A 21328-nucleotide genomic window follows, 5' to 3' on the forward strand; every position below is an offset into this window, starting at 1 on the left:
GTATCTATAATTTTTTATTGCTCCATGCTATATTATATTCTGTTTAGGACATTATTGGGATTTATTATACACTCTTATATTATTTTTGGGACTAACCTATTAACCCGAGGCCCAGCCCAGAATTGCTGTTTTTTTGCCTATTTCAGAGTTTCGCAGAAAAAGAATATCAAACGGAGTCCAAACGGAATGAAACCTTCGGGAACGTGATTTTCGGAACGAACATGATCCAGAGGACTTGGACCCTACGTCAAGACATCAACCAGGAAGCCACGAGGTAGGGGGTGCTACCTCTTGAGCACTGCGTTGGTTTTCCCTTGAAGAGGAAAGGGTGATGTAGCAAAGTAGCGTAAGTATTTCCCTCAGTTTTTGAGAACCAAGGTATCAATCCAGTAGGAGGCTACGCGCGAGTCCCTCGCACCTACACAAACAAATAAATCCTCGCAACCAACGCGATAAGGGGTTGTCAATCCCAACACGGTCACTTACGAGAGTGAGATCTAATAGATATGATAAGATAATATTTTTGGTATTTTTATGATAAAGATGCAAAGTAAAATAAAAGAAAAATAAAAACGGCGCCAGAAATAGCTTGTTGTCGGGAGATTAATATGATGGAAAATAGACCCGGGGGCCATAGGTTTCACTAGTGGCTTCTCTCAAGAGCATAAGTATTTTACGGTGGGTGAACAAATTACTGTTGAGCAATTGACAGAATTGAGCATAGTTATGAGAATATCTAGGTATGATCATGTATATAGGCATCACGTCCGAGACAAGTAGACCGACTCCTGCCTGCATCTACTACTATTACTCCACACATCGACCGCTATCCAGCATGCATCTAGAGTATTAAGTTCATAAGAACAGAGTAACGCCTTAAGCAAGATGACATGATGTAGAGGGATAAACTCATGCAATATGATATAAACCCCATCTTGTTATCCTCGATGGCAACAATACTATACGTGCCTTGCTGCCCCTACTGTCACTGGGAAAGGACACCGCAAGATTGAACCCAAAGCTAAGCACTTCTCCTATTGCAAGAAAGATCAATCTAGTAGGCCAAACCAAACTGATAATTCGAAAAGACTTGCTAAGATAACCAATCATACATAAAAGAATTCAGAAGATTCAAATATTGTTCATAGATAAACTGGATCATAAACCCACAATTCATTGGTCTCAACAAACACACTGCAAAAGAAGATTACATCGAATAGATCTCCACAAGAGAGGGGGAGAACATTGTATTGAGATCCAAAAAGAGAGAAGAAGCCATCTAGCTAATAACTATGGACCCGAAGGTCTGAGGTAAACTACCCACACTTCATCGGAGAGGCTATGATGTTGATGTAGAAGCCCTCCGTGATCGATGCCCCCTCCGGCGGAGCTCCGGAACAGGCCCCAAGATGGGATCTCACGGGTACAGAAGGTTGCGGCGGTGGAATTAGGTTTTTGGCTCCGTATCTGATCGTTTGGGGGTACGTAGGTATATATAGGAGGAAGGAGTACGTCGGTGGAGCAACGTGGGGCCCACGAGGGTGGAGGGCGCGCCCAGGGGGGTAGGCGCGCCCCCTACCTCGTGGCTTCCTGGCAGCTTTCTTGACGTAGGGTCCAAGTTCTCTGGATCACGTTCGTTCCAAAAATCACGTTCCCAAAGGTTTCATTCCGTTTGGACTCCGTTTGATATTCTTTTTCTGCGAAACTCTGAAATAGGCAAAAAACAGCAATTCTGGGCTGGGCCTCCGGTTAATAGGTTAGTCCCAAAAATAATATAAAAGTGTATAATAAAGCCCAATAATGTCCAAAACAGAAGATAATATAGCATGGAGCAATAAAAAATTATAGATACGTTGGAGACATATCAGGGGGGCGTGCCTACCCCCCTAGGCACGCCCTCCACCCTCGTGGGCTTCCTGTTGCTCCACCGACGTACTCCTTCCTCCTATATATACCTACGTACCCCCAAACTACCAGATACGGAGCCAAAAACCTAATTCCACCGCCGCAACCTTCTGTATCCGTGAGATCCCATCTTGGGGCCTGTTCCGGAGCTCCGCCAGAGGGGGCATCGATCACGGAGGGCTTCTACATCAACACCATAGCCTCTCCGATGATGTGTGAGTAGTTTACCTCAGTCCTTCGGGTCCATAGTTATTAGCTAGATGGCTTCTTCTCTCTTTTTGGATCTCAATACAATGTTCTCCCCCTCTCTTGTGGAGATCTATTCGATGTAATCTTCTTTTGCGGTGTGTTTGTTGAGACCGATGAATTGTGGGTTTATGATCAAGTTTATCTATCAACAATATTTGAATCTTCTCTGAATTCTTTTATGTTGCAAGTCTCTTCGAATTATCAGTTTGGTTTGGCCTACTAGATTGATCTTTCTTTCAATGGGATAAGTGCTTAGCTTTGGGTTCAATCTTGCGGTGTCCTTTCCCAGTGATAGTAGGGGCAGCAAGGCACGTATTGTATTGTTGCCATCGAGGATAACAAGATGGGGTTTATATCATATTGCATGAATTTATCCCTCTACATCATGTCATCTTGCTTAAAACATTACTCTGTTCTTATGAACTTAATACTCTAGATGCATGCTGGATAGCGGTCGATGTGTGGAGTAATAGTAGTAGATGCAGGCAGGAGTCGGTCTACTTGTCTCGGATGTGATGCCTATATACATGATCATACCTAGATATTCTCATAACTATGCTCAATTCTGTCAATTGCTCAATAGTAATTTGTTCACCCACCGTAAATACTTATGCTCTTGAGAGAAGCCACTAGTGAACCTATGGCCCCCGGGTCTATTTTCCATCATATTAATCTCCCGACAACAAGTTATTTCTAGTGCCGTTTTTATTTTGCTTTCTTTACTTTGCATCTTTATCATAAAAATACCAAAAATATTATCTTATCATATCTATCAGATCTCACTCTCGTAAGTGACAATGTAGGGATTGACAACCCCTTATCGCGTTGGTTGTGAGGATTTATTTGTTTGTGTAGGTGCGAGGGACTCGTGCGTGGCCTCCTACTGGATTGATACCTTGGTTCTCCAAAACTGAGGGAAATACTTACGCTTCTTTGCTGCATCACCCTTTCCTCTTCAAGGAAAAACCAACGCAGTGCTCAAGAGGTAGCAAGAAGGATTTCTGGCGCCGTTGCCGGGGAGTCTACGCAAAAGTCAACATACCAAGTACCCATCACAAACCCTTATCTCCCGCATTACATTATTTGCCATTTTCCTCTCGTTTTCCTCTCCCCCACTTCACCCTTGCCGTTTTATTCGCCCTCTCTTTTCCGTTCGCCTCTTTTCCGCTTGCTTCTTGTTTGCTCGTGTGTTGGATTGCTTGCTTGTCATGATGGCTCAAGATAATACTAAATTGTGTGACTTCACCAATACCAACAATAATGATTTCCTTAGCACTCCGATTGCTCCTCTTACCGATACTGAATCTTGTGAAATCAATGCTGCTTTGTTGAATCTTGTCATGAAAGGTCAATTCGCCGGCCTTCCTAGTGAAGATGCTGCTACCCATCTAAATAGCTTCGTTGATTTGTGTGATATGCAAAAGAAGAAAGATGTGGACAATAATATTGTTAAATTGAAGCTATTTCCTTTTTCGCTTAGAGATCGTGCTAAAGCTTGGTTTTCGTCTTTGCCTAAAAATAGTTTTGATTCATGGAATAAGTGCAAAGATGCTTTTATCTTTAAGTATTTTCCTCCCGCTAAGATCATCTCTCTTAGAAACGATATTATGAATTTTAAACAACTTGATCATGAACATGTTGCACAAGCTTGGTAGAGGATGAAATTAATGATACGTAATTGCCCTACGCATGGTTTGAATTTGTGGATGATTATACAAAAAATTTATGCCGGATTGAATTTTGCTTCTAGAATTCTTTTAGATTCGGCCGCGGGAGGCACTTTTATGGAAATCACTTTAGGAGAAGCTACTAAACTCCTAGATAATATTATGGTTAATTATTCTCAATGGCACACTGAAAGATCTACTAATAAAAAAGTGCATGCGATGGAAGAAATTAATGTTTTGAGTGGAAAGATGGACGAACTTATGAAATTATTTACTACTAAGAGTGTTTCTTCTGATCCTAATGATATGCCTTTGTCTACTTTGATTGAGAATAATAATGAACCTATGGATGTGAATTTTGTTGGTAGGAATAATTTTGGTAACAACGCGTATAGAGGAAACTTTAATCCTAGGACTTATCCTAGTAATTCCTCTAATAATTATAACAATTCCTACAACAATTCTTATGGAAATTTTAATAAGATGCCCTCTGAATTTGAGACTAGTGTTAAGGAATTTATGAATTCGCAAAAGAATTTCAATGCTTTGCTTGAAGAAAAATTGCTTAAAGTTGATGAATTGGCTAGGAACGTTGATAGAATTTCTCTTGATGTTGATTCTTTAAAGCTTAGATCTATTCCTCCTAATCATGATATCAATGATTCTCTCAAAGCCATGAGAATTTCCATTGATGAGTGCAAAGAAAGAACCGCTAGGAAGCGTGCTAAGAAAGATTGCTTTGTGAAAGCGTGTTCTTCAAATTTCTATGAAAATAAAGATGAAGATCTAAAAGTTATTGATGTGTCCCCTATTAAATCTTTGTTTTGCAATATTAATCTTGATAATGACGGGACTGAATATGATCCACCTTTACCTAGAAGGCGTTCCAGAAATTCGGAGTTTTTAGATCTTGATGCTAAAATTGATAAAAGTGGGATTGAAGAGATCAAAAAATTAGATAATAATGAACCCACTATTTTGGATTTCAAGGAATTTAATTATGATAATTGCTCTTTAATAGATTGTATTTCCTTGTTGCAATCCGTGCTAAATTCTCCTCATGCTTATAGTCAAAATAAAGCCTTTACCAAACATATCGTTGATGCTTTGATGCAATCTTATGAAGAAAAACTTGAGTTGGAAGTTTCTATCCCTAGAAAACTTTATGATGAGTGGGATCCTACTATTAAAATTAAAATTAAAGATCATGAATGCTATGCTTTGTGTGATTTGGGTGCTAGTGTTTCCACGATTCCAAAAACTTTATGCGATTTATTAGGTTTCCGTGATTTTGATGATTGCTCTCTAAACTTGCACCTTGCGGATTCCACTATTAAGAAACCTATGGGAAGAATCAATGGTGTTCTTATTTTTGCAAATAGGAACTATGTGCCCGTAGATTTTATTGTTCTTGACATAGATTGCAATCCTTCATGTCCTATTATTCTTGGTAGACCTTTCCTTAGAACGATTGGTGCAATTATTGATATGAAGGAAGGGAATATTAGATTCCAATTTCCGTTAAGGAAAGACATGGAACACTTCCCTAGAAATAAAATAAAATTACCTTATGAATCTATCATGAGAGCCACTTATGGATTGTCTACCAAAGATGGCAATACCTAGATCTATCCTTGCTTTTATGCCTAGCTAGGGGCGTTAAACGATAGCGCTTGTTGGGAGGCAACCCAATTTTATTTTTAGTTTTTTTGCTTTTTGCTTCTGTTTTGGAATAAATATTTGTTCTAGCCTCTGGTTAGATGTCTTTTTATGTTTTAATTAGTGTTTGTGCCAAGTTAAACCTATAGGATCTTCTTGGATCATAGTTATTTGATCTTGCTGAAAATTCCAGAAACTTTCTGTTCACGAAAACAATTGTTAAAAATCACCAGAAGGTGATAAAATATTGATTCCAATTTCTGCTGATCAATACACAAATTTTATAGGTCGTCCTATTTTGGCTGAAGTTTTGGAGTTCCAGAAGTTTGTGTTAGTTACAGATTACTACAGACTGTTCTGTTTTTGACAGATTCTGTTTTTCGTGTGTTGTTTGCTTATTTTGATGAATCTATGGCTAGTAAAATAGTTTATAAACCATAGAGAAGTTGTAATACAGTAGGTTTAACACCAATATAAATAAATAATGAGTTCATTACAGTACCTTGAAGTGGTCATTTGTTTTCTTTCGCTAACGAAGCTCACGAGATTTTCTGCTAAGTTTTGTGTGGTGAAGTTTTCAAGTTTTGGGTAAAAGATTTGATGGATTATGGAACAAGGAGTGGCAAGAGCCTAATATTGGGGATGCCCATGGCACCCCCAAGATAATATAAGGACACCTAAAAGCCAAAGCTTGGGGATGCCCCGGAAGGCATCCCCTCTTTCGTCTACTTCCATCGGTAACTTTACTTGGAGCTATATTTTTATTCACCACATGATATGTGTTTTACTTGGAGCGTCTTGTATGATTTGAGTCTTTATTTTTTTTAGTTTACCACAATCATGTTTGCTGTAGACACCTTTTGAGAGAGAGACACATGATTCGGAAATTATTAGAATACTCTATGTGCTTCACTTATATCTTTTGAGTTATATAGTTTTTGCTCTAGTACTTCACTTATGTCTTTTAGAGCATGGTGGTGGATTTGTTTTATAGAAACTATTATTCTCTCATACTTCACTTAGATTATTTTGAGAGTCTTAAATAGCATGGTAATTTGCTTAAATAATCCCAATATGCTAGGTATTCAAGACTAGTAAAAACTTTCTTATGAGTGCATTGAATACTAAGAGAAGTTTGATGCTTGATGATTGTTTTCAGACATGGAGGTAGTGATATCAAAGTTGTGCTAGTTGAGTAGTTGTGAATTTGAGAAATACTTGTGTTGAAGTTTGCAAGTCGCGTAGCATGCACGTATGGTAAACGTTATGTAACAAATTTGAAACATGAGGTGTTCTTTGAGTGTCTTCCTTATGAGTGGCAGTCGGGGACGAGCGATGGTCTTTTCCTACCAATCTATCCCCCTAGGAGCATGCGCGTAGTGCTTGGTTTTTGATGACTTGTAGATTTTGCAATAAGTATGTGAATTCTTTATGACTAATGTTGAGTCCATGGATTATACGCACTCTCACCTTTCCATCATTGCTAGCCTCTTCGGTACCGTGCATTGCCCTTTCTCACATTGAGAGTTGGTGCAAACATCGCCGGTACATCCAAACCCCATGATATGATACGCTCTTTCACACATAAACCTCCTTATATCTTCCTCAAAACAACCACCATACCTACCTATTATGGCATTTCCATAGCCATTCCGAGATATATTGCCATGCAACTTTCCACCGTTCCGTTTATCATGACACGTTCATCATTGTCATATTGCTTTGCATGATCATGTAGTCGACATAGTATTTGTGGCAAAGCCACCGTTCATAAATCTTTCATACATGTCACTCTTGGTTCATTGCATATCCCGGTACACCGCCGGAGGCATTCATATAGAGTCATACTTTGTTCTAGTATCGAGTTGTAATCATTGAGTTGTAAATAAATAGAAGTGTGATGATCATCATTTTCTAGAGCATTGTCCCAAGTGAGGAATAAAAAAAAGAGAAAGGCCATAAAAAAAGGAAGGCCCAAAAAAATGAGAGAAAAAGAGAGAAGGGACAATGTTACTATCCTTTTACCACACTTGTGCTTCAAAGTAGCACCATGATCTTCATGATAGAGAGTCTCTTGTTTTGTCACTTTCATATACTAGTGGGATTTTTTCATTATAGAACTTGGCTTGTATATTCCAACAATGGGCCTCCTCAAGTGCCCTAGGTCTTCGTGAGCAAGCAAGTTGGATGCACACCCACTTAGTTTCTTTTGTTGAGCTTTCATATATTTATAGCTCTAGTGCATCCGTTGCATGGCAATCCCTACTCCTTGCATTAACATCAATCGATGGGCATCTCCATAGCTCATTGATTAGCCTCGTTGATGTGAGACTTTCTCCTTTTTTGTCTTCTCCACATAACCCCCATCATTATATTCTATTCCACCCATAGTGCTATATCCATGGCTCACGCTCATGTATTGCGTGACAGTTGAAAATGTTTGAGATTACTAAAGTATGAAACAATTGCTTGGCTTGTCATCGGGGTTGTGCATGATGAGAGCATTCTTGTGTGACGAAAATGGAGCATGACTAAACTATATGATTTTGTAGGGATGAACTTTCTTTGGCCATGTTATTTTGAGAAAACATAATTGCTTAGTTAGTATGCTTGAAGTATTATTATTTTTATGTCAATATTGAACTTTTATCTTGAATCTTTCGGATCTGAATATTCATACCACAATTAAGAAGAATTACATCGAAATTATGCCAAGTAGCATTCCACATCAAAAATTCTGTTTTTATCATTTACCTACTCGAGGACGAGCAGGAATTAAGCTTGGGTATGCTTGATACGTCTCCAACGTATCTATAATTTTTGACTGCTCCATGCTATATTATATTCTGTTTTGGACATTATTGGGCTTTATTATACACTCTTATATTATTTTTGGGACTAACCTATTAACCGGAGGCCTAGCCCACAATTGCTGTTTTTTTGCCTATTTCAGAGTTTCGCAGAAAAAGAATATCAAACGGAGTCCAAACGGAATGAAACCTTCGGGAACGTGATTTTCGGAACGAACATGATCGAGAGGACTTGGACCCTACGTCAAGACATCAACCAGGAAGCCACGAGGTAGGGGGGCGCGCCCTCCACCCTCGTGGGCCCCCTGTTGCTCCACCGACGTACTCCTTCCTCCTATATATACCTACGTACCCCCAAACTACCAGATACGGAGCCAAAAACCTAATTCCACCGCCGCAACCTTCTGTACCCGTGAGATCCCATCTTGGGGCCTGTTCCGGAGCTCCGCCGGAGGGGGCATCGATCACGGAGGGCTTCTACATCAACACCATAGCCTCTCCGATGATGTGTGAGTAGTTTACCTCAGACCTTCGGGTCCATAGTTATTAGCTAGATGGCTTCTTCTCTATTTTTGGATCTCAATACAATGTTCTCCCCCTCTCTTGTGGAGATCTATTCGATGTAATCTTCTTTTGCGGTGTGTTTGTTGAGACCGATGAATTGTGGGTTTATGATCAAGTTTATCTATGAACAATATTTGAATCTTCTCTGAATTCTTTTATGTATGATTGGTTATCTTTGCAAGTCTCTTCGAATTATCAGTTTGGTTTGGCCTACTAGATTGATCTTTCTTGCAATGGGAGAAGTGCTTAGCTTTGGGTTCAATCTTGTGGTGTCCTTTCCCAGTGACAGTAGGGGCAGCAAGGCACGTATTGTATTGTTGCCATCGAGGATAACAAGATGGGGTTTATATCATATTGCATGAATTTGTCCCTCTACATCATGTCATCTTGCTTAAAGCATTACTCTGTTCTTATGAACTTAATACTCTAGATGCATTCTGGATAGCGGTCGATGTGTGGAGTAATAGTAGTAGATGCAGGCAGGAGTCGGTCTACTTGTCTCGGACGTGATGCCTATATACATGACCATACCTAGATATTCTCATAACTATGCTCAATTCTGTCAATTGCTCAACAGTAATTTGTTCACCCACCGTAAATACTTATGCTCTTGAGAGAAGCCACTAGTGAAACCTATGGCCCCCGGGTCTATTTTCCATCATATTAATCTCTCGTCAACAAGTTATTTCTAGCGCCGTTTTTATTTGCTTTCTTTACTTTGCATCTTTATCATAAAAATACCAAAAATATTATCTTATCATATCTATCAGATCTCACTCTCGTAAGTGGCCGTGTAGGGATTGACAACCCCTTACCGCGTTGGTTGCGAGGATTTATTTGTTTGTGTAGGTGCGAGGGACTCGTGCGTGGCCTCCTACTGGATTGATACCTTGGTTCTCAAAAACTGAGGGAAATACTTACGCTACTTTGCTGCATCACCCTTTCTTCTTCAAGGGAAAACCAACGCAGTGCTCAAGAGGTAGCAAAGCTCGTGGAGTTTCAGGTCATTCCGAGAACTTTTGTTTCTGCACATAAATACCACCATAGCAATTCTGCTGAAAACAGCGTCAGTCCGGGTTAGTTCCATTCAAATCATGCAAGTTAGAGTCCAAAACAAGGGCAAAAGTGTTTGGAAAAGTAGATACGACGGAGACGTATCAACTCCCCCAAGCTTAAACCTTTGCTTGTCCTCAAGCAATTCAGTTGACAAACTAAAAGTGATAAAGAAAAACTTTTACAAACTCTGTTTGCTCTTGTTGTTGTAAATATGTAAAGCCAGCATTCAAGTTTTCAGCAAAGATTATGAACTAACCATATTCACAATAACATTTAGGTCTCATGTTTACTCATGTCAATGTCATAATCAACTAGCGAGCAATAATAATAAATCTCGGATGACAACACTTTCTCAAAACAATCATGATATGATATAACAAGATAGTATCTCGCTAGCCCTTTTTGAGACCGCAAAACATAAATGCAGAGCACCTTTAAAGATCAAGGACTGACTAGACATTGTAATTCATGGTAAAAGAGATCCACTCATAGTCATACCCAATATAAACTAATAGTGGATGCAAATGACAACAGTGCTCTCCAACTGGTGCTTTTTTATAAGAGGGTGATGACTCAACATAAAAGTAAATCGATAGGCCCTTCGCAGAGGGAAGCAGGGATTTGTAGAGGTGCCAGAGCTCGGTTTTGAAATAGAGATAAATAATATTTTGAGCGGCATACTTTCATTGTCTACATAACAACCAAGAGATGGCGATATCTTCCATGCTACACACATTATAGGCGGTTCCCAAACAGAATGGTAAAGTTTATACTCCCCCTCCACCAACAAGCATCAATCCATGGCTTGCACGAAACAACGAGTGCCTCCAACTAACAACAGTCCCGGGGGAGTTTTGTTTGCAATTATTTTGATTTGGTTTGCATAAAGCATGGGACTGGGCATCCCGGTGACCAGCCATTTTCTCGTGAGTGAGGAGCGGAGTCCACTCCTCTTGAGAATAACCCGCCTAGCATGGAAGATACGGACAACCCTAGTTGATACATGAGCTATTCGAGCATACAAAATAGAATTTCATTTGAAGGTTTAGAGTTTGGCACATACAAATTTACTTGGAACGGCAGGTAGATACCGCATATAGGAAGGTATAGTGGACTCATGTGGAATAACTTTGGGGATTAAAGAATTGGATGCACAAGCAGTATTCCCGCTTAGTACAAGTGAAGGCTAGAAAAAGACTGGGAAGCGACCAACTAGAGAGCGACAACAGTCATGAACATGCATTAAAATTAATAAACATTGAGTGCAAGCATGAGTAGGATATAATCCACCATGAACATAAATATCGTGGAGGCTATGTTGATTTGTTTCAACTACATGCGTGAACATGTGCCAAGTCAAGTCACTTAAATCATTCAAAGGAGGATACCACCCCATCATACCACATCACAACCATTTTAATAGCATGTTGGCACGCAAGGTAAACCATTATAAACTCCTAGCTAATTAAGCATGGCATAAGCAACTATAATCTCTAATTGTCATTGCAAACATGTTTATTCATAATAAGCTGAATCAGGAACGATGAACTAATCATATTTACGAAAACAAGAGAGGTCGAGTTCATACCAGCTTCTCTCATCTCAATCAGTCCATCATATATCGTCAGTCTTGCCTTTCACTTGCATGACCGAATGATGTGAATAACAATAACAGTGCACGTGCATTGGACTAAGTTGGAATCTGCGAGCATTCAATAAACAGGAGAAGACAAGGCAATATGGGCTCTTGATTAAATCAACAATAATGCATATAAGAGCCACTTCAACATTTATTATGGTCTTCTCCTATCGACCCCCAAAGAAAATAAAAGAAATAAAACTATTTACACGGGAAAGCTCCCAACAAGCAAAAGAAGAACATGATTTTTTTTTGGGTTTTCTTTTAATTATTACTACTACAAGAAAAGTAAACTAGCTAAAAGCTATCACTAATTTTTTTTGGTTTTTCTTAAGGTTTATCAAACACACAAGAAGAAGGCATAAAAAGAAAAATAAACTAGCATGGATATTACAGTGAAAGAGTATGAGCATCGACAACTAGCAATGAGTGTGTGAACAGGAATGTAATGTCGGTGAGAAATACGTACTCCCCCAAGCTTAGGCTTTTGGCCTAAGTTGGTCTATTGCCACGGATGGCCTGGCGGATATCCAAAGTTGTAGTTGGGGTCGTAATGAGATGAAGAAGCCTCTGATTGCCACGGGTTGGCAATTACTTTCGGATCCCACTGGTAGTTAGACTGTCGTGGAGGATCAAATTGTGGTTCTGGCTCTGGCTCTGTGGCTGACGTAGGGTTCCGGTAGGCGTGAATTGCCGCCAACGGAACGAGATACTAGCCTGCAGATAAATCAAACAAGGAAGGAGCAGGCAAGGTAATAGTTTTAGGGTGATGTTTATCAAAGAACAATTTGTATTTAAGTGCCCTTTCCCTATTCTTAACAATAAAATCATGCGCTACCATACTCTTGTAATCTAAATAAACAGTAGGCAGCAATTTTTCTTCTTTTTCATAGTGCCTAATAGGTATGTTATAGTATGCAGCAAGGCGTGAAGCATAGACACCTCCAAAGATGGGGCCCTTTGTACGGTTCAGACTTAACCGTTTGGCAATAATACCGCCCATACTAACATAGTCATCACAGAATAAACCATGGAACAAAATAATAATATCAGGGACACTAAGGTTTCCACAGTTTTCGCGACCAATTAAGCAACGACTAGCAAATATTGCAAAGTAGCGTAAAACAGGAAAATGTATGCTAGTGATTCGTGCATCGGAAACCTTCCTAGTTTCCCCTACAGTAATAGTATCAATAAACCCGTCCACATCTTTACGATGTGGTTCCTCTAAGCTACCCTCGAAAGGTATTTTGCAAACCCTGCAAAATTCATATAGTGACATCTTCTTAACCACATCATATAAATGAAACTCTACTGAAGGAGGTGATTCCTTAGGATAATAGTAGAAGTTTTGCACAAAAGTATTGGTGAGTAAGAGATACTGTTCGCGTTGGTCGCGGAGGAAGTCGGTGAGGCCTGCATTCTCAGCCAATTCATAAAAATCATCATAAATCCCGGTTGCTCTCAAGAAATCATCGGAAGGCCATTCACACGGCCGAACCTCCACGGTGCGAGGCAGATTATATTTGGGCCTCTCTGCTTCTTCACTTTGCTTTTCCTTCGAGCTTCGGCTTGATGAGCCCCTCAAAAATCTCTTCATTATTTTCTGAAAATTTATGAAATTTTTAGTAACTTCAAATAAAAGTGAATCAAGCTCAACAAAATTGATAGCAACTACTCCTACAAGGGCCTAGAGACTATATCATGCATTAGAACTACTTGGAACCATATAAGTTTGACATGCAAGCTCAAGAACATGTCACCTAGGCAGCACAAATTTGCAATGAATAAAGCACTAGAACAAAAACTAATTGGACCAATCGAGGAGTCACATACCAAGGAACAATCCCCCAAAGCAGTTTTGCGAGAGGTGCTTCTAGCAAGGAGATCGAAAATCGTAGCAAAATGAGCTAGAACTCGTGCTTGAGCTGGATAGTGATTTTTTTGGGAGGAAGAAGGAGTGTGTGGGTGCAGGAATAAGTGGAGGGGAGCCACCGTGGGCCCACGAGGCAGGGGGCGCGCCCAGGGGGGGCTCCCTGGACCCTCATGCCCAGGTGCTTGCTCACCCTGCTGTGTTCTCAGTGTCAAATATTCTCAAATATTCTAGAAAAAATCATATTAAATTGGCAAATATGCCCAGGTGCTTGCTCACCCTGCTGTGCTCCCTGGACCCTCATGCCCAGGTACTTTTATTTTCGGGGTATTTTTATATTGCACGGATAATTCAGTAAACAGACAGAAAAAAACTATTTGTACATTATTTCGACTAAATAACAGAAAATAAAAGGGGGTACAGAAGGTTGTGCCTTCTAACTTCATCCATCTCATGCTCATCAAAAGGAATCCACTAACAAGGTTGATCAAGTCTTGTTAACAAACTCATTCCGAATAACATGGAACCGGAGAAATTTCGAATAACACCATGTTACCTCAACGGGGATATGCACATCCCCAATAATAAGAATATCATATTTCTTTTTGACAGTAGGAAGAGGAAATTCAAAACCTCCAATAATAATCGATGGAATTTTTCCAATATAATTGATACTGTGGACTTGAGGTTGTTTCCTCGGAAAGTGTACCGTATGCTCATTGCCATTAACATGAAAAGTGACATTGCCTTTGTTGCAATCAATAACAGCCCCTGCAGTATTCAAAAAAGGTCTTCCAAGAATAATAGACATACTATCGTCCTCGGGAATATCAAGAATAACAAAGTCCGTTAAAATAGTAACGTTTGCAACCACAACAAGCACATCTTCACAAATACCGACAAGTATAGCAGTTGATTTATCAGCCATTTGCAAAGATATTTCAGTAGGTGTCAACTTATTCAAATCAAGTCTACGATATAAAGAGAGAGGCATAACACTAACACCGGCTCCAAGATCACATAATGCAGTTCTAACATAATTTCTTTTAATGGAGCATGGTATAGTGGGTACTCCTGGATCTCCATGTTTCTTTGGTATTCCACCCTTAAAAGTATAATTAGCAAGCATGGTGGAAATTCCAGCTTCTGGTATCTTTCTTTTATTTGTAACAATATCTTTCATATACTTAGCATAAGGATTCATTTTGAGCATATCAGTTAATCGCATACGCAAAAAGATAGGTCTAATCATTTCAGCAAAGCGCTCAAAATCCTCATCATCCTTTTTCTTGGATGGTTTAGGAGGAAAAGGCATGGGTTTATGAACCCATGGTTCCCTTTCTTTACCGTGCTTCCTAGCAACAAAATCTCTCTTATCATAACGTTGATTCTTTGATTGTGGGTTATCAAGATCAACAGCAGGTTCAAATTCTACATCATTATCATTACTAGGTTGAGCCTCAACATGAACATCTTCATTAATATTATCACTAGGTTCATGCTCATTACCAGATTGTGTTTCAGCAATAGGTTCACTAGAAGCATGCAAAGTCCTATCATTTTTCCTTTTCTTCTTTTTAGAAGGACTAGGTGCATCTATATTATTTCTCTAGGAATCCTGCTCAATTCTCTTAGGATGGCCTTCAGGATACAAAGGTTCCTGAGTCATCTTACCAGTTCTAGTAGCCACTCTAACAGCATAGTCATTATTCTTACTATTTAATTCATTGAGCAAATCATTCTGAGCTTTAAGTACTTGTTCAACTTGAGTGGTAACCATAGAAGCATGTTTATTAATGAGTTTAAGTTCACCTTTAACTCTAGACATATAATCACCCAAGTGTTCAATCATATAAGCATTTTGTTTTAATTGTCTACCAAAATAAGCATTAAAATCTTCTTGCCTAACCATAAAGTTGTCAAACTCATCCAAACATTGGCTAGCAAACTTGGTAGGAGGGATTTCAGCTTTATCATATCTATAGAGAGAATTTACCTTTACTACCTATGTCGGGTTATCAAGACCATGTGTTTCTTCAATAGGTAATGGAGTAAGATCATATATTTCTTCAACAGGCGGTAAATTAAGACCATGTATTTCTTCAATAGGAGGTAAATTCTTAACATCTCCAGCTTTAATACCCTTTTCTTTCATAGATTTCTTTGCCTCTTGCATATCTTCGGGACTGAGAAATAGAATACCCCTCTTCTTCGGAGTTGGCTTAGGAATAGGCTCAGGAGCTGGCTTAGGAGCTGGCTCAGGAAGTGTCCAATTATTTTCATTTGTCAACATATTGTTCAATAAAATTTCAGCTTCATCCGGTGTTCTTTCCCTGAAAACAGAACCAGCACAACTATCCAGGTAATCTCTGGAAGCATCGGTTAGTCCATTATAAAAGATATCAAGTATTTCATTTTTCTTAAGAGGATGATCAGGCAAAGCATTAAGTAATTGGAGAAGCCTCCCCCAAGCTTGTGGGAGACTCTCTTCTTCAAGTTGCACAAAATTATATATTTCCCTTAAAGCAGCTTGTTTCTTATGAGCAGGGAAATATTTAGCAGAGAAGTAATAAATCATATCCTGGGGACTACGCACACAACCAGGATCAAGAGAATTAAACCATATCTTAGCATCACCCTTTAATGAGAACGGAAATATTTTAAGGATATCAAAGTAGCGAGTTCTCTCATCATTAGTGAACATGGTGGCTGTATCATTTAATGTAGTAAGATGTGCCACAATAGTTTCAGATTCATAGCCATAGAAAGGATCACACTCAACCAAAGTAATTATATCAGGATCAACAGAGAATTCATAATCCTTATCAGTAACGAAGATAGGTGAAGTAGCATAAGCAGGATCATATTTCATTCTAGCATTCAGAGTTTTCTGTTTAAGCTTAGCTAATAATTTCTTAAGATAACTTCTATCATTGCAAGCAAGAAAGTCTCTCGCAGTTTCTTCATCCATAAGATAGCCCTCAGGCACAACAGGCAATTCATATTTATTGGGAGAGCCTTCATCATCACTTTCATCAATATTATCAGTTTCAATAATTTCATTCTCTCTAGCCCTAGCAAGTTGTTCATCAAGAAATTCACCAAGTGGCACAGTAGTATCAAGCATAGAAGTAGTTTCATCATAAGTATCATGCATAGCAGAAGTGGCATCATCAATAACATGCGACATATCAGAATTAATAGCAGAAGCAGGTTTAGGTGTCGCAAGCTTACTCAAAACAGAAGGTGAATCAAGTGCAGAGCTAGATGGCAGTTCCTTACCTCCCCTCGTAGTTCAGGGATAAATTTTTGTTTTCTCATCTTTCAAGTTCCTCATAGTGACCAGCAGATATAAATCCCAAGTGACTCAAAGAATAGAGCTATGCTCCCCGGCAACGGCGCCAGAAAATAGTCTTGATAACCCACAAGTATAGGGGATCGCAACAGTTTTTGAGGGTAGAGTATTCAACCCAAATTTATTGATTCGACACAAGGGGAGCCAAAGAATATTCTCAAGTATTAGCAACTGAGTTGTCAATTCAGCCACACCTGGATAACTTAATATCTGCAGCAAAGTATTTAGTAGCAAAGTAGTATGGAAGTAACGGTAACGGTAGAAAAAGTAATATTTTTGGGTTTTTGTAGTGATTGTAACAGTAGCAACAGAAAAGTAAATAAGCGAAGAACAATATATGAGAAGCTCGTAGGCATTGGATCGGTGATGGAGAATTATGCCGGATGCGGTTCATCATGTAACAATCATAACATAGGGTGACACAGAACTAGCTCCAATTAATCAATGTAATATAGGCATGTATTCCGAATATAAGCATACGTGCTTATGGAAAAGAACTTGCATGACATCTTTTGTCCTACCCTCCCGTGGCAGCGGGGTCCTAATGGAAACTAAGGGATATTAAGGCCTCCTTTTAATAGAGTACCGGACCAAAGCATTAACACATAGTGAATACATGAACTCCTCAAACTACGGTCATCACCGGGAGTGGTCCCGATTATTGTCACTTCGGGGTTGCCGGATCATAACACATAGTAGGTGACTATAGACTTGCAAGATAGGATCAAGAACTCACATATATTCATGAAAACATAATAGGTTTAGATTTGAAATCATGGTACTCTGGCCCTAGTGACAAGCATTAAGCATAGCAAAGTCATAGCAACATCAATCTCAGAACATAGTGGATACTAGGGATCAAACCCTAACAAAACTAACTCGATTACATGATAAATATCATCCAACCCATCACCGTCCAGCAAGCCTACGATGGAATTTCTCACGCACGGCGGTGAGCATCATGAAATTGGTGATGAAGGATGGTTGATGATGACGATGGCGACGGATTCCCCTCTCCGGAGCCCCGAACGGACTCCAGATCAGCCCTCCCGAGAGAGTTTAGGGCTTGGCGACGGCTCCGTATCGTAAAACGCGATGAATCTTTTTTCTCTGATTTTTTCTCCTCGAACACGAATATATGGAGTTGGAGTTGAGGTCGGTGGAGCTCCAGGGGGCCCAAGAGGCAGGGAGGCGCGCTCAGGGGGGCAGGCGCGCCCCCACCCTCGTGGACAGGTGGTGGGCCCCCTGGCCTTGATTCTTTCGCCAATATTTTTAATATTATTCAAAAATAAGCTCCGTGGAGTTTCAGGTCATTCCGAGAACTTTTGTTTCTGCACATAAATAACACCATGGCAATTCTGCTGAAAACAGCGTCAGTCCGGGTTAGTTCCATTCAAATCATGCAAGTTAGAGTCCAAAACAAGGGCAAAAGTGTTTGGAAAAGTAGATACGACGGAGACGTATCATCTTGTTCCATATCCATGACTAAAGATAGAGAACAACTTAGAATAGCAAATAAAAATTACTTAGTGATAAAGCAAACAAGCACACACGAGAATATTCACCCCACGCTATTGCTCCCCGGCAACGGCGCCAGAAAAGGGTCTTGATAACCCACAAGTATAGGGGATCAATTGTAGCCTCTTTCGATAAGTAAGAGTGTCGAACCCAACGAGGAGCTAAAGGTACAAATATTCCCTCAAGTTCTATCGACCACCGATACAACTCTACGCACGCTTGACGTTTGCTTTACCTAGAACGAGTATGAAACTAGAAGTACTTTGTAGGTGTTTTTGGATAGGTTTGCAAGAAAATAAAGAGCACGTAAATAAAAATTAGGGGCTGTTTAGATGAAGACACAACTAAGTTAGTTTTAGTAGAGAGCTTTTTGTCACGAGAAAGTTATTTGTCCCTAGGCAATCAATAACTAGATCGGTAATCGTTATTGCAATTTTATTTGAGGGAGAGGCATAAGCTAACATACTTTCTCTATTTGGATTATATGCACTTATGATTGGAACTCTAGCAAGCATCCGCAACTAATAAAGATCATTAAGGTAAAACCCAATCATAGCATTAAAGCATCAAGTCCTCTTTATCCCATACGCAACAACCCCCTTACTCGGGTTTGTGTTTCAGTCACTCACGCAACCCACTATAAGCGAATCATGAATGTATTGCAACACCCTACAGCGGGAATCCCTCACGCTTGCGCGACACGGAGAGCACCATAGGACAGCACCAATAATAAAACATGCAACTCAAGCCAATCACGATCATCAATTAACCCATAGGACAAAACAGATCTACTCAAACATCATAGGATAGCCATACATCATTGGGAAATAATATATAGCGTTGATCACCATGTTTAAGTAGAGAGTACAGTGGGTAAAAGAGGGGTTACACCACTGCATAGAGGGGGGAAGAGTTGGTGATGATGGCGGTGAAGTTGTTGGTGAAGATTGCGGTGATGATGATGGCCCCCGGTGGCACTCCGGCGACACCGGAAGCGAGGGAGAGAGATCCCCCCTCCTTCTTCTTCTTCCTTGACCTCCTCCCTATATGGGAGAAGGGTTTCCCCTCTGGTCCTTGGTCTCCATGGCATGGGAGGGGCGAGAGCCCCTCCGAGATTGGATATGTCTCTCTGTCTCTCTCTGTTTCTGCGTTCTCTGGCTACTGCCCTTCCAACGTTTCGTATATATATGGAGATCCGTAACTCCGATTGGAATGAAACCTTCGCCGAGATATTTTTTCCGAAAATTAGCTTTCTTGCGGCCAAAGTAGAGCAGCAACCGCCTTACGGGGGGCCCACAAGGGGGGCAGGCACGCCCCCTGCCTCATGCCCCCCTCGGGCACCGTCTCGCGTTGATTCTTCCTCCCATATTCTCCAAATATTCCAAAAATATTCTCCGTCCGTTTTTACCCCGTTTGGATTCCGTTTGATATGGGGTTTCTGCGAAACATAAAACATGCAACAAACAGGAACTGGCACTGGGCACTGGATCAATATGTTAGTCCCAAAAATAGTATAAAAAGTTGCCAAAAGTATATGAAAGTTGTATAATATTGGCATGGAACAATCAAAAATTATAGATACGACGGAGACGTATCATCGACTCCCCTAGGGTTTCTTTAATATTGGGGTATTTATAGAGAAAAGAGGCGGTGCGGGAGGCCACCAAGGTGGGCACAACCCACCTGGGCGCGCCTGGGCCCCCAGGCGCGCCTGGGCCCCCAGGCGCGCCCTGGTGGGTTGTGCTCCCCTCGGAGCACCCCTCAGGTACTTTCTTGGCCCATCTTGTGTCTTCTGGTCCAGAAAAAATCTCCAAAAAGTTTGGCTGCATTTGGACTCCGTTTGGTATTGATTTTCTGCGAAGTAAAAAACAAGCAAAAATAGCTACTGGCACTGGGCACTATGATATAAAGTTGCTATAAAATGATTGTAAAACATCCAAGAATGATAATATAACAACACGGAATAATAAAAAATTATAGATACATCGGAGACGTATCAGGGCCCTGGTGCAAGCAGACAAAGTGGGGCCTCTATACACAACTATTTTTAGAAACATTTTCTTATATTTCCATAGCAACTTTAATTGAATGTATGAAGAAGTATTATCTCTAAGCTCGCATTAGATACATAACTAGACAAGAACTAGTCATTTGTGGTGACAATGTTCATTTAAAAAAACTACATTTTTCTCAGGACAAACATCTCATCCTAAGATTGCATCATATGCTCACATACCAATGCAAAAACTAATGAACTGTCTTGTTGAAAGGGCATGTAGCCCCTAAGTGTGGTTTTGGTAATTAATGACAATCTCTATGGACTAATGTTTTCATTGAGATATATTTGAAGGTATTGTCCATAGAAGGTGCATCAAGGATATAAGAAGGAATCAAGGATGAAGTCCATATATATGAAGATACATATATTTGCTCTAAGCTTTGGTATTCATGGACAATTCCTATGGGGCATCAAGTGCATTGAATCCTATAAGAAGAAATGTTTGATACGTCTCCAACGTATCTATAATTTATGAAGTATTCATGCTGTTTTATTATCATTCTTGGATGTTTTACAATCATTTTATAGCAACTTTATATCATTTTTTGGGACTAGCCTATTGACCCAGTGCCCAGTGCCAGTTGCCGTTTTTTGCTTGTTTTTACACCACAGGAAATCAATACCAAATGGAGTCCAAATGCAACGAAACTCCACGGAGATTTTTTTATGGACCAGAAGGAACCCAATTGGCCAGAGCTGCACCTGGGGGGTGCCCCGAGGGGGGCACAACCCAGCAGGGCGCGCCAGGGCCCCCTGGCGCGCCCAGGTGGGTTGTGCCCACCTCAGTGGCCTCCCGTACCCCTTCTTTGCACTATAAATTCCCAAATATTCCGAAACCCCTCGGGGTTAACATAGATCAGAAGTTCTGCCGCTACAAGGCTCTGTACCCACCGAAAACCAATCTAGACCCGTTCCGGCACCCTGCCGGAGGGGGGAATCATCTCTGGTGGCCATCTTCATCATCCCGGCGGCCA

This window comes from Aegilops tauschii, chromosome 6 (genome assembly GCF_002575655.3).
Source record: "Aegilops tauschii subsp. strangulata cultivar AL8/78 chromosome 6, Aet v6.0, whole genome shotgun sequence".
NCBI lineage: Eukaryota > Viridiplantae > Streptophyta > Magnoliopsida > Poales > Poaceae > Aegilops > Aegilops tauschii.